The sequence below is a fragment of the Delphinus delphis genome, chromosome 12 (assembly GCF_949987515.2).
Source record: "Delphinus delphis chromosome 12, mDelDel1.2, whole genome shotgun sequence".
Lineage (NCBI taxonomy): Eukaryota > Metazoa > Chordata > Mammalia > Artiodactyla > Delphinidae > Delphinus > Delphinus delphis.
In genome coordinates, this window is record NC_082694.2 from 30,053,147 (window position 1) to 30,064,697 (window position 11,551).

General features: G+C 40.4%; 1 pseudogene; it reads right to left on the minus strand.

Moving 5' to 3' along the window:
• Positions 1-602: 602 nt before the first annotated feature.
• Positions 603-11,341, minus strand: LOC132435349 (ATP synthase F(0) complex subunit C3, mitochondrial pseudogene; annotated as a pseudogene).
• Positions 11,342-11,551: the final 210 nt, after the last annotated feature.

An 11,551-nucleotide genomic window follows, 5' to 3' on the forward strand; every position in this document is an offset into this window, starting at 1 on the left:
GGAAGAAAGGTTACAAACCAAACTTGCAATAATGTTGACTTTTACATTCACCTATGTAGATACTTCTACTATTTTTCTTTATTTCTTCATATAGCATTAAGTTACTGTATAGTGCTCTTTCATTTCACCCTGAAGGACTTCCATTAGTATTTCTTATGGGGCAGGTCTACTAATAACTAATTCCCTCAGTTTTTGTTTATCTGGGAATATCTTCATTTCTCCTTCATTTGGTTTTTTTTTTAACCTTCAATAAAATAACTTTGGAAATAACATACATCTCCATGACACCAACACTATAGTTTTCAGAGTCACAGTAAGATACACAGAATTCCATCTGTAATTAATACAAATGACAACTTTTTTTTTTTTTTTTTTTTTGTGGTACGCAGGCCTCTCACTGTTGTGGCCTCTCCTGTTGTGGAGCACAGGCTCCGGACGCGCAGGCTCAGCGGCCATGGCTCACGGGCCTAGATGCTCCGCAGCATGTGGGATGTTCCCGGACCAGGACACGAACCTGTGTCCCCTGCATCGGCAGGCGGACTCTCAACCACTGCACCACCAGGGAAGCCCACAAATGACAACATTTTAAGCAGTAGTTTTTGTTACAAGGCAAACAAAATCAAGAAAGCAACCACCAAACAAAAGAGAACCAATGCTTCAGAGAAGGCATATCCAAGAATAGCACATGAGAACAGTTATTGTTTCATGAAGGGTTTCTGACATAACCAATGATAAGGTCACCAAGGACTGTTCCAATACCAGCACCAGACCAGTATTCCTACTGTTGCAGCACCTGCATCGATAAATTTGGCTGCAGTATCAATGTCTCTGCTGATTGCACCGGTTGGAAACTCCCACTGGATTAGTTGAGACACCATTCTGGGCCCCATTAAATACTGTAGAGCTCTCTCCAGTCAAAGAGCATATCGATGATGCAGAAATTCCTCTGGATGCAATCCTGGATCCAGCTTGGATCAGAGTTGGGGTGCAGACAAGCTTGGCATAGGTGAACTATATCTTTGGGGTGACATAGTTGGAGGACTTGGGTGACAGGTGACATGGGCTCCTCTCCCACTTTCCCTCTTCCTGGGGGTGGCAGCAGTGGCAGTTGAAGGAGTGAGGCTCTCTTTCATTTTTCAAGGATAGTTTTACCAGATATAGAATTCTTGGTTGACAATTTTTTCTTTTAGCAGTTTAAGTCATCCCATTGCCTGCTAGCCAACATGGTTTCTGAAGAGAAACTGGTTGCCAGTGTTGCCGAGGCTTCCCTGTACAAGATAGGTCCCTTCTCTCGTTCTGCTTTCAAGATTCTCCCTTTGTCTTTTCTAACAATTTGGCTATATTGTGTCTTCATGTGTATCTCTTTGAATTTATCCTGTTTGGAGGTCATTAAACTTTTTGGATATGTAATTTCATGTCTTTCACCAGATCTGGGAAGTCTTTGTATATTATTTCTTCAAAACGTCTTTCTGCCCTATTTTCTCTCTCCTCTCTCTCTAGGAATCCTATAATACATTGGTACATGTGATGATGTCCCACACACTTCTTAGGCTTTGTTCTTTTTTAAAATTTTTATTTTTTCTTTCCTGCCCCTCAGACTGGAAAATCTCAATTAACTATTTTAAAGTGTGTTGATCAAATTAGCTATTGGGCACTTTGTTTTAATTTCCTCCTTAATCACCCATTAGTGAGGGTGGGACACCCATTCTAGAATTAAGGGCATGCCTGAACACATGACAACCAAAACAGGACAAATGAGATTGAGAGCAGTTTGTTACACATATACTTACAGCCTGGGGGAAAAGGACATCACACACCACACAGGACCCCATAGGAGTTGTACTCAAGAACTCCCATGTGGGAGGTAGGCTTTGCAATTTCAAGAAGGTGGGTTGATACCTGGTTCCTGCAGTAAGTTGTGATTGTCTTGTTTGAATACTTTCACAGACTTGCAAAGAAAGGAAATCTGTTACTCAGGGATAAGCAGGAACTGTGCCTGGTCCCTATAATAAGAAAGGTTGTTTGGCTATGGGCATGGAGTTTCTTTTTGGAGTGATGAAAATGTTTCTAATATTGATTGTGGTTATGGCTGTATAGCTCTATGAATATACTGAAAAACAATGAATACTTTCAATGGATGAATTTTATGGCATATTAATTATACCTCAATAAAGCTTTTATATTAAAGGTTCCTTTCATAACTAATGAGAGTTTATCTTAAGGCTACACAGAAAAGAAAAAAAAGTATAAGTTTTCAGGTCAGCTACTGGAAGGCCAGTTTTCAAGGAACAATGGGCTATGAGCTTTTCATCATTCATGATCCGACAGCAGCTCTGCTGACTTCTCTTTTCATTCCCTCTGAAACAGGCAATTGTTGTCCCCTACTTTAATAAATCTACCACACAGGTGACTCAGTATTTCTAGATTTCTCCTTCACTTCTAATCTTGGCTTTCGCCTCTCTTCTTCTTCTTTTTTTTTTTTTCGGTACGCAGGCCTCACTGTTGAGGCCTCTCCCGTTGCGGAGCACAGGCTTCGGACGCGCAGGCTCAGCGGCCATGGCTCACGGGCCCAGCCACTCCGCGGCATGTGGGATCTTCCCGGACCGGGGCACGAACCCGTGTCCCCTGCATCGGTAGGCGGACTCTCAACCACTGTGCCACCAGGGAAGCCCGCCTCTCTTCTTTTTGAGAGTCTCAGATTCAATTTTTTCGGATATTCTTGTCCCCTTTTCTGCTGAGTTCTCATGCTAGTCCCCTCATAAGTCACTGGTCTGGCTAATGTAATATACCTTTTAGCTAAGGCAATTACCCCTGATTTAATTAGCTGTGGCAAGGGCAGTAGGTAATATGATACATTGCTGGTGGGAATGCAAAATGATACAGCCACTCTAGGAAATGGTTTACTCCTTTCTTGTAATGCTAAATGCATTTACTCTATAACCCAGTAATCCCACTCCTGAGTATCTACCCTAGAGAAATAAAATCTTATGTTCACACAAAAACTGTACACAAATGTCCATAGCAGATTTATTTATAATGGTCCCAAACTGAAAACAACCCAAAGGGTGTTTTCTTCACCGTTTTCTTCATTCAACTTCAAAGGGTGAATGGATAAAGAAATCGTGGTACATCTATACAGTTAACACTACTCAGCAATAAAAAGGAACAAATTACTGATACATGCAACAACTTGAAAGAATCTCAAAACATTACGCTGGGTGAAAGAATCCAGCCTTAAGATGTTACACACTATACAATTTCATTTATTTGACATCCTCAAAATTACAAAACTATAGTTATGGAGAGTAGATCAGTAGTTGTCAGAAGTTATGGGTCGAGGGAAAGTATGACTACAAAGGGTTAGCACAAGGGAGATTTTTGGAATGATGAAACAATTCTTTATTCTGATTATGGTGGTAGTTACATAAATCTACACGTGTTAAAATGCAAAAAAAAAAAAAAAAAAAGAGTACACCAAAAGAAAAAAATCAATTTTTCTATATAGTAAATTAAAAAAACTAAAAACTAATGGGCTTAGAATATTGTTATGGACTGAATGTTTATGCTTTCCTCCCACCAAAATTTCATAAATTTAAATCCTAATCCCAAATGTGATGGTATCAGGAGGTGGGGCTTTTGAGAGGTAATTAGGTCATGAGCGTGGAGCCCTCATGAATGGGATTAGTGCCCGTAGAAAAGAGACCCCAGAGAGCTCTATAGCTCTTTTTCTGCCATGTGAAGATACAACAGGAAGATACAACCTAGAAGATGGTTCTCACTAGACCTGACTATGCTGGCACCCTGATCTTGGACTTCCAGACTCCAGAACTGTGAGAAATAAATTTTTGTTGTTTATAAGCCATTCATTCTATGATATTCTGCCAAAGCCCAAACTAAGACAGGTATTAACAAGCAAGATATAGAAGAAATGCAAATAGCCAACAAAGAAAAGATGTTCAGGTGTATTGAAAGTCAAAGGAATGCAAATTAAAACAGCAACAAGGTATTGTACATTTTTCAGACTGGCAAAAATGAGGAAGATTGATAGTGTCTATAGTGGTGATGAGCATGTGGGGAACTAAGCAGCCTCACATGCTGGTGAATATGTAAACTGGTAGAGCCGTTTTTAGAGGGCATTCTGATGGCATCTTTAAAAATATGCGGGCTTCCCTGGTGGCGCAGTTGTTGAGAATCTGCCTGCCAATGCAGGGACACAGGTTCGAGCCCTGGTCTGGGAAGATCCCACATGCCACGGAGCAACTGGGCCCGTGAGCCACAACTACTGAGCCTGCGCGTCTGGAGCCTGTGCTCCGCAACAAGAGAGGCCGCGACAGTGAGAGGCCCGCGCACCGCGACGAAGAGTGGCCCCCGCTCGCTGCAAGTAGAGAAAGTCCTCGCATAGAAACGAAGACCTACACAGCCAAAAATAAATAAATAAATAATAAATAAATAAATGAATTTTTAAAAATATGCATATAGCCTTTAAACCAGGGAGTATAATTCATTTAAGCAATTCCAGTACTTACCATGGTACTTACCTGGTATATAAGGAAACCATTCTTTATTCTGATTATGGAGGTAGTTACATAAATCTACATGTATTAAAATGCAAAAAAAGAAAAAAAAAGAGTACACCTTATATACCAGTTCCTGGTATATAAGGAAGTATTAAGCATGTGAAAATAGAGATTATCAGGTAAGATTTCCTGGAAAAGACGAAAGTTTGAGCTGAACCTTCAAGGATGGCTAGGGTTTGAATCAATGAAGAGAAAAAGAAGGATATTCTAGGAGAAAGAAAAGATGAGTCACAGTGGCTCAAAGAGGCAGGATAAATATGGTAAATTGGCATCAGCCAGGCTTCAGTGAAAAAGAAAAGTAGGAAGTTAGAGAGTACGAAATGGAAATTTCCTCACACATGAGGTCCACCTCCTACTTTAGGACCCAAATAGATTCCACCTCCCCTAAGAAATCCCCCCATACCCAGAATTAATTGCTAGCTCCATTGCACTTCCATAGCCCCTGAGGAAAACCTCTTTATCACTGGATCTCAAACTTTATCCTGTATCAGAATCACCTGGTGGGTTTATTAAACACAGATTGCTGAGTTTCTGATTCAGTAGGTCTGGGGACCACAATTTGAGAGCCAATGCTCTAGCCAAATTGACCTCCTTTGAATTGCTAAAATACCATTATAGTGAGCAGCTGTTACTTTTGCCTTCCCAGCATTCATCCTGCCTTCTTCCAGTAACCAAACCTTTTTCCAGAAGGGAACCACTTCTAAATAGTTTAGGTGTGGCTGATCTGCCTCCCCTGACCATAGTAGACACATGACCAGTCAGAATATTCCATTCCCATGGTCACAGTAGTTGATTCAGGAATGAGGACACAGCCAATCAGAATCTTCTCTGGGATTTTTCTGCCAGACTTATCAGAGAAGATGCTCTCTTTCTGCCAAGGTTGCTAAGCTGATAACATGTGAGTCTTGAGCTTCTGATGGCTCTCATGACTACCAAATGGAGAAAACCTCTTAGAGAGAAAAGGAGGACATAGATGACATCACTTGAGCCCTTATATCCAGGCAAATCCAGTCTATTCCACAGCCCTTATATCCAGGCAAATCCAGTCTATTCCACAGCCCTGTCAGTTCCATGTGTAAATAAATTCCCATTTTCTTTAAGCCAGTTTGAGTTGGGTATTTGTCACTTGCAAACCAGAGTCCTAACTAATATATAAATTGATATGGAAAAGGGGAGGGGTGGTAATGATAGGCCTTACAGTATGGAATGCCATGAAGATTCTTCTATTCCTGGCTGGGAAGTAACAAGTCTTATTCTGTGGTTACAAAGGAGCTCGTTAAAACTGCTGTAACTTGGAACACTGACTTTGTGCCTATCACACCTAAAGCTTTAGAGGATTTTAGAAAATTTTAGATGTGAACACGTGACTTAGGTTGTTCCAATCAGACTAAGGGAAAAGATTTCTTTCATTTTAGTTGAAAGACCCTCCCTGCCTCTATTCCAAGAAATCACCAAGGAAGTCTCTGGTGCTCTCCACAGTTACTGGCAGCTTCCCTGCCACCACAAGAAGCCAGTTTTAGGATGAAGCCTCTACTGTAGGATGAAGCCTCTACTGATAATAGCAGATGAAGAGAGGAATAAACCTGGGTCTATAATGACATAAATGAGCCATTGCTGATGTTTAGCAGTTTGAAGCCCACCCTACTGCTGAGAACTTTCGGTTACATAAGACAATAAATTTGTTTGAATTGTTTTTTTCTGTATCTCAAAGTCAAAAACTATTCTAAGTCATATAATTGGCAACTTCTGGCATATAATTCTTGCAGGAAAGAACAAGCTTCAGTCAAACTGGTCCATCTGAAAGAAAATAGGAAATACGATAGATAGCCCTGCAAAGAGGTACATTAATTGCCTAGACAGAAATCCCAAAATGGTGTGAGTCAGATATAATAACCTTACTAGGGTGCAAAAGCCAAAACTTCTACTGCATGCTAAAGTAAAGAAGGAGACAAAATGGGAGATCTGACCAGGATCCAGGAAGAGCCAAAGAACCAGGACAGCTGAAGGGCCAAGGTCCTTCCTGCCTCCTCCAGCCCACCCCAAAGGGCTCTAGGTGGGACGAAGGTAAATACCACATAGGTGAGCCAGTCTCTGGGATGCAGACTGGGGACAAGTGGAAGATAAGCTGTGCCTCCCCACCTCAAAGCTGCCTGAAGACAGAGGCCAAGACCGAAACAGTCAAATTGATTGAAGGAGCTTAACAGAGAAAGAGGCCTATTCCTAAGGAACAGAAATGAGCTTTCCCCTTCAATATCGATGGGGATGCAGTCTTTTTAGAAGGCAATTTAGCTTAACAAAAACGTTTTTTAAAAAAATATTGTGGGGCTTCCCTGGTGGCACAGTGTTTGAGAGCCCGCCTGCCGATGCAGGGGACACGGGTTCGTGCCCCAGTCCGGGAAGATCCCACATGCCGCGGAGTGGCTGGGCCCGTGAGCCATGGCCACTGAGCCTGCGCGTCCGGAGCCTGTGCTCCGCAACGGGAGAGGCCACAACAGTGAGAGGCCCGTGTACTGCAAATAAATAAATAAATAAATAAATAAATAAATATTGTGGCCACGCCTCGTGTCTTGAGGGATTTTAGTTCCCCAACCAGGAATGGAACCCGGGCCCCCAAAGTAAATGCACTGAGTTCTAACCACTGGACCACCAGGGAATTTCCAAAAAAAAAAACCTTTTTAAAAAATGTATCCACCCCTTGGACCTAGAGTCTATCATACAGAGTGAAGTAAGTCAGAAAGAGAAAAACAAATACCATATGCTAACACATATATATGGAATCTAAAAAAAAAAAAAGGTTCTGAAGAACCTAGGGGCAGGACAGGAATAAAGACGCAGACGTAGAGAATGGACTTGAGGACACGGGGAGGGGGAAGGGTAGGCTGGGACGAAGTGAGAGAGTAGCATGGACATATATATACTACCAAATGTAAAACAGATAGCTAGTGGGAAGCAGCTGCATAGCACAGGGAGATCAGCTCGGTGCTTTGTGACCACCTAGAGGGGTGGGATAGGGAGGGTGGGAGGGAGACGCAAGAGGGAGGAGATATGGGGATATATGTATATGTATAACTGATTCACTTTGTTATAAAGCAGAAACTAACACACCATTGCAAAGCAATTATACCCCAATAACAATTTTAAAAAAATGTATCCACCCTGGATATAGCAATTTTATATATAAGAATTGATCCTAAAGAAATGAAGACTTATAAATAACAAATGCTGGAGAGAGTGTGGAGAAAAGGGAACCCTCCTACCCTGTTGGTGGGAATGTACATTGGTGTAGCCACTATGGAGAACAGTATGGAGGTTCCTTAAAAAACGGAAAATAGGGGATTTCCTGGTGGCGCAGTGGTTGGGAGTCCGCCTGCTGATGCAGGGGACACGGGTTCGTGCCCCGGTCCGGGAGGATCCCACATGCCGCGGAGCGGCTGGGCCCGTGAGCCATGGCCGCTGGGCCTGCGCATCCAGAGCCTGTGCTCCGCAACGGGAGAGGCCACAACAGTGAGAGGCCCGTGTACTGCAAAAAAAAAAAAAAAAAAAAAACCCTGAAAATAGAGCTGCCATATGATCCAGCAATTCTAATCCTGTGCATATATCCAGAGAAAACCATAATTCAGAAAGATACACGCATCCCAATATTCATTGCAGCACTATTTACAATAGCCAGGACGTGGAAGCAACCTAAGTGTCCATCGACAGATGAATGGATAAAGAAGATGTGGTACATATGTACAATGCAATATGACTCGATCATAAAAGAGAGTGAAATAATGCCATTTGCAGCAACATGGATGGACCTACAGATTGTCATACTGAGTGAAGTAAGTCAGACACAGAAAGACAAATATATGATATCGCTTATATGTGGAATCTAAAATATGGTACAAATGAACTTATTTACAAAACAGAAATAGAGTCACAGATGGAGAAAACAAACTTATGGTTGCCAGGGTTATTATTATTTTTTTTTTAGTTTATTTATTTATTTATTTTGGCTGTGCCGTGTGGCCTGAGGGATCTTAATTCCCCACCAGGGATTGAACCCAGGCCCCCTGCAGTGGAAGCATAGAGTCCTAACCACTGGACAGCCAGGGAACACCCGTATTTTTTATTTTATTTTATTTTTATTGGAGTATAGTTGATTTACAATGTTGTGTTAGTTTCAGGGGTACAGCAAAGTGAATCAATTATACATATACATATATCCACTCTTTTTTAGATTCTTTTTCCATATAGGTCATTACAGAGAATTGAGTAGATTTCCCTATGCTATACAGTAGGTCCTTATAAGTTACCTATTTTATATACAGTAGTGTGTACAATATATGTCAATCCCAAGCTCCCAATTTACCAAGTAAGTCAGAAAGAGAAAGACAAATACCATATGATATCACTTATATGTGGAATCTAAAATACGACACAAATGAACTTATCTACGAAACAGAAACAGATTCACAGACATAGAACAGACCTGTGGTTGCCAAGGGGGAAGGGAGTCGGGGGAGGGTTGGATTGGGAGTTTGGGACTAGCAGATGCAAACTACTATATATAGAATGGGAAATACATTCAGTATCCTGTAATAAACTATAATGGAAAAGAATATGAAAAAGAATATATATATGTATATATATATGTATAACTGAATCACTTTGCTGTACACCAGAAACTAACACAACATTGTAAATCAACTATACTTCAATTAAAAAGAAATGAAGACTTAACTATACTATGAGAACATTCTCATAGTATTCAAAATGGCCAATCACTGGAAACAACTTAAATGTCCCCAAATTGCCAAAGTTATATCTTTAGTTTCACAAATACTTATTAATTTATTTATTCTATATGTCTTCTATATGCCAGGCATTGGGCTAAGCACTGGGGATGCAACACATCAAGTTACGTGCAAACATCAAGAGTGTTCAGAAACTTTTATACCAATTTGACAGAGCAGTTTTATGTCTGTTAAATCTAATAAAATGTGAGGCTTGTACTTCGTATATCTTTGTTAATTATTTCATTTTTTCCAGTAACTTATTTTTATTGTATCTTACAAAAAATACCTGATTGGGTCCAGGAAACCAGCTGGTCTGGCCAAAGATCATAGCAGAGACTAAGACGCTGGCATTGAAAACAGTAAGACAAGAAAGACTTGAGATATTTAAGAGGAAAAATTGGTATGGTTTGGTAATACAGTAGGTAGAGGGGAGAGGTGAAATATGCAGCAATGGTGATTCCTAAGTTTATGGCTTATTCAGTGGGACAGATGATCTTGCTATTCACTTAGACAGGGAACACTGGAAGACTGCCAGGTTTGGGGGAGAGGGGATTCATTAGTTCTGTCTAGCTTGGATACGCAGAGTTTGAGGTGTCTTTGACACAATTAGAAGTGCTAAATAGGCAGTTAGATATCTAGGCTGGGGCTCAGAAGAGGCTTAGGAGATGTAAATTTGGAAGTCACTGGCATGTATCTAATAATTGAAGCTGAAAACCATGGATGAGATTACCTGGGGAGATAATATTGAGTGAGAAGAGCAGATGGCCAAGGCCAAGTGTTGAGAATAGGCAATAATGAATAACTATGAAGAAAAGGATGAGCATGCAGCAATAATTGAGGACAGACCACATAACTGTTTTATATTCATATAATAGAATACTATTAACCTATTACAGTTTTTAGATTTGTACTATTAGCTGAAAAAGTTTAAAGTATCTATAGTATGTTCCCATTTTTAAACAACAAAATATATATGCAATTATATATCCAAAAGTATATGTCATAAAAAGCCTGGTGTTAACAGTGGAAGAGATTGAGAGAGTTTTTTTCCTGCTTATTTTTATTTCTACTTTTTTTTTTTAACAATGACAACAGTTTTTCCCTCGTGCCAAAGCAAACACTGCAAAACTTATGTGTCCATCAAGATACAGTTCTCAGATTTAAAATTTTACCTGAAACACAGAATGAGAGCCCTCAAGTTTTAACTAAAGATTGCCGAAGTCACATAAGGATTCTTTGAAAATACAATCTCTCAGGCAGGCTAAATTTCTATTTTTTTCTGGCTTGACACCTATCACAACTACATACTAGCACCAAGGGAAAAAAAACAATTTACAAAAAAATTCACAAAATCAGAAAGTGTGGAAAACGTTATTAAAGAGTAAATTATCAAGGAAAATATTTGTAAAGCATATTTCGAACAAAGGACTAGTTTCCCAACACAGCACTATAAATCAAAAAGGAAAAAATATTGTTATCGGATTAGCATAGATCAAAAAGTATGACTTACGTTGGTTAGAGTGTGGGTGATCAGCACCCCCATATATATATTTTTTTTCTTCAGCTAAGATAGCAAGAGAGAGAATTTATTGTACACATGTTACATTCAGTCACAACTGAGAACAGAACTAGTCCAGAATGTCCCGGGTCCAGGGCAGAGGACCAAAAGAGGCTGTTTTGATAAGAGCAAGGTGGGACTCTCAAAGGTGGTCAAGGCCATCAGAATGGCCATAGATGTTTCAGATCCATTGAGACAAGTTCTAGACAGTAGGCATGCAGTCCAACAATTTGTACCAGCGTCCCTGGCCTCTGGCTTCCCTTGTTTCTGCTCCTGTGGCTTCCATGGGTGTAAGAGTTTACTCTGACATCCGCTTCATCTTTCTTTTGCGCTTCGGCATGCGCATTCGCGTCTTCCTCCACTCCGGTCCTATGGTGCGGAGGTTTATCAGAAGATGGCGCTAAGGCCGAGAGCAGCACCCCCATATATTTCTATTTGGAGTGTAAACTGTTGTGATCTCTATGGAGGACAATTTGGCGATATCTATCAAAATTACAAAAGCACATGCTCTTTGAAACAACAATTCCTAGGAATTACTAGGAATTCTACTACTAGGAATTTATCCTGGAGATGTACTCATAATTGTACAAACATATAAGATTATTCATGAGCAATAGTTGTAACTGCAAAAAAAC